The sequence below is a fragment of the Mandrillus leucophaeus genome, unplaced genomic scaffold, assembly GCF_000951045.1.
Source record: "Mandrillus leucophaeus isolate KB7577 unplaced genomic scaffold, Mleu.le_1.0 Scaffold397, whole genome shotgun sequence".
Classification (NCBI taxonomy): domain Eukaryota; kingdom Metazoa; phylum Chordata; class Mammalia; order Primates; family Cercopithecidae; genus Mandrillus; species Mandrillus leucophaeus.
In genome coordinates, this window is record NW_012104220.1 from 3,423,305 (window position 1) to 3,426,888 (window position 3,584).

Genomic DNA, 3,584 nt, shown 5'->3' on the forward strand with positions numbered 1-3,584 from the left:
TGCCCTTCTCCCATCATACTGCTGTGTCCTGGCCCAGCATCGCTCCTCACGCTGCAGCCTCCCTCTGCACCGCATGCTGGCGCTTTCTCACCCTGCTGCATTAGTACGCGTTCTACTTTCATCTTTGGTGTCTAGTGGCTTCAGTCTTTCTAGGGAGTGTCTGATCATATGTATCAAAGTTTAGAAAACTACTTCTGTCTTCTTTCATTTTCTACGTGCCCAACTCCTATTTATTTTACTAGACTCTGGTCAAATAACATGTCCTTTGACATGAAACTTCTCCTCATCCTCTGATTGGAATTCAGCATCTGCTACAAGTATACAGGAGTATGTTGAAATTTATTATTTTCCTTTAAGAGCTGTGAAGGTGGAAGTTTCCAGTGAAAGTCTTTAGACACTTGGAAATATTAAATGTGACAAACAGAACCTAGTGACAACCAAGTGAAGTGAACTTTAGGCTTCCCTGTCTTTTTAGAATAATCCGCAAATGAACAGACAAAAAGTTCAAGCCTCTGCCACCGTGAATAACAGAGATTTACAATTGCTTTGATTTTGTTTTTAATATGAAGCTTAGACCCCTCCAAAAACGCAGGCCACACTCTCAGACTCTTACGTATCTTTTCCATAATGAGCAGCCCCAGTAACAACCCTGCAAGGGAAACCATCCTGTCACCTGAAGACAGGAGTCTGCTTGTGCACAGTTTTCTTATCTCCAATTGTTTTTTTGTTTGTTTTGTTTTTGTTTGTTTGTTTTGAGGTAGAGTCTCACTCTGTTGTGCAGGCTGGAGTGCAGTGGCACGATCTTGGCTCACTGCAACCTCCACCTCCCTGATTCAAGCAATTCCCCTACCTCAGCCTCCTGAGTAGCTGGGATTGCAGGCGCACACCACCACACCTGGCTAATTGTTTTGCGTCTTTAGTAGAGACGGGGTTTCACCATGTTGGCTAGGGTGGTCTCGAACTCCTGACCTCAGGCAATTCGCCCGCCTCGACCTCCCAAAGTGCTGGCATTACAGGCGTGAGCCACTGCGCCCAGCCTCTTATCTCCAGTTCTTACTTCCATGTAGCCCTTGGCCTAAATGCGAAATCAACTAACTTTGGCTGCCTAACAAACTGCCCCCAAATTTAGTTGTTCAACGCAACAACAATTTATTTAATTCATGTTTACCAACTCAGCAATGTTGACTGGGCTCAGCTGGGCCTCCTTCTGGGCTGAGCTGGGTTCCCTCATGTGTCTGTGGTCAGCTAGCAGGTTGGCTGGGGACGGGTTGATCTGGCGGTACTCAGCTGGGATGACTCTTCTCTGCTCCATGAGGTCTCTTATCCGTCAACAGCCTAGCCTGGCCTTATTCACATGGCACAGCACAGATCTAAGAGTATAAGTAGATACTGTGCAATTTCTTGAGTTCTAGCTAAGAACCTCTACAACCTTGTAACCTCTGCATTCTATTCATCAAAAGACCAGCCCACATTCAAGGAGTAGAGAAACTGATTCCACCTGTTGATAGAACTGCAAAGTGTTGTGGCCTCAGTGTATATCTACTGAGCCCATCTACAGCTTCCCCGCTCGTGTACCTGCGTCTCCCTGCCTGAGTGCACGCTCTGCCTCTGAGAACATGTCCATCTCCTGCATAAAGCAGACTAGAAGATCAGAGTGGATGCCCTCCAGTCAGCCCTCAACCAATGAGGAGGGGAGCTAATGGACAAATCCCCCAGGTTCCTTTCCCTTATTCAGATAATTTCAAGGTGTGTTCTACACAAATTCTCCAAGGCGCTATGGGAGATGGAACCCAAGTTTCCCACGGTGGTCACCTGCTCGTGAGGCACCCTTTCTCGGCATTCCCCTTTGTTGTCTCATGTCCCCTCTACCTTACCACACTCTGGGGATCAGCTCCCTCAAGTGATCTTGCCCTACTTGAAACCAAATCCTTTTAGGCCTGGTTTTGGGGAAATCTATGCTAAGACAGAGAGCTAAGAGTTAGATCACCCCTGATCTCATAGGCCAAGCTAATGAGTTTGAATTTATCTTGTAGGTGATTGAGCTTCAGTGGGGTTTGAGCAGGAGAAATTAGTGTTTTACAAACCATATTAGTGGCAAAATAGAAACTAGTAATACCCAGTTCCACTGACTTCAGGCCAGTGCTGTGACATCAACTGCATGCTATTGCTATTTCAGGCTTTGGATGTGAGAATATGCAGATCTTCTTTTAAAGTTCATTTATTTTTGAATAAGTAATACATACACATGGTGCAAAATTAGAAAAGTGCAAAAAGTCTTTTGTTAGAATCATTTTTCAACACCAAAGGAGCATTTAAATAGCCATTGTGTTTTTAGAGTGTGTTAAGACATAGGCAGCTAGCTCTTGACTCCTTCTGAGGCCGCTCCTGGTGGCATCTTGCACTCTCACTCCTGCAAACCTGTTCTGGGCCCTCCCAACACCCTGCAGCCCGCAAACCTCTGCTCTAAGGGCGGGAGAGAGACACTGACATTTGTGGTCCAAAGAAATCTTGGCGGGGTTGGTGGTTGCCATCCTTGCTCCCTGTCACCACAAATAATTGCAAGCTGGCTGAGGGCTACTCAAACGCATTAAGGTTTGTGGCTTGTTCTGACAGAAATTGAAAAAGGGCAACGTCAAGGCCAAGCCTGCAGCTTTTATCTCGGTTAGCTGGAGAGAGGAAGAGATAATGATTCACAACACTCCAGGTCTTCACATTTCTCCTGAAGAGCCACCATCTGTCTATAACATGAGGGAAGAAGTGCTGTCAGGTTAATTGCCTTGCGTCAGCCAAACCGTCTGCATTTATTTAAATCAAGTCAAGTCCATAAATAGTTTCGAGTGTCTGCTGTGGGCCAGCTCTGAGCTCAGCTCTCTGGGCTACTCAGGTAAGTGTGAGCCACCAGCTCTGGCACCCTAAGAGATAGGCTGGTGGTTTGGCAGTTCTGAACCAGGCATGTTCAGTAAGAATCCCAGTCCCATCACCAATCAGCTGAGAGATCTTGGGCAACTTAGTTGACCTCTCCAGAACCTGCATATACTCACCTTTAAAATGGTCCTGCCTACTGCAAAGGAGTAGGTGAAAATCGCAAAGGCAATGCTTTGCTTCTGTCATCTTTCCTAGGAACTTACAACCCTTCCAGGGAAAAAAGACAATTTCACTTTGTGAAAAGTTAAGAAAACATTTCTAAAAGATAATCAACAGTTCAAAACCAAAAAAAAAAAAAAAAAACAACAACAACAAGAAAAGAAAGGAGGTAAACACAAGGGGTGATAAACTGCCAGACATCAGTGTTTGCTCTAGAAGTTGTGCTGGGAAGAATAGCAGGAGGGAAGAACAAGGAGGTGTTCCTGGTTTGTAATTTTATTCCATTTTTGCCTAATACAAAATTGCAGTGCCTAGCACATGGTAGGCATGCAATAAATATTGTTGAATGAGTGTTCAAGTAAATAATAAATGAATGAATATTCTGTACAGGTTTTGTCACTGAACCTTAGGAAAGATACCCAGAGGAGAGTATGCAGAGATGATAAACAGATGGAATGGGAGACTTTTATTTTCAAAAAATGCTTTTCCTGAGAAATCTT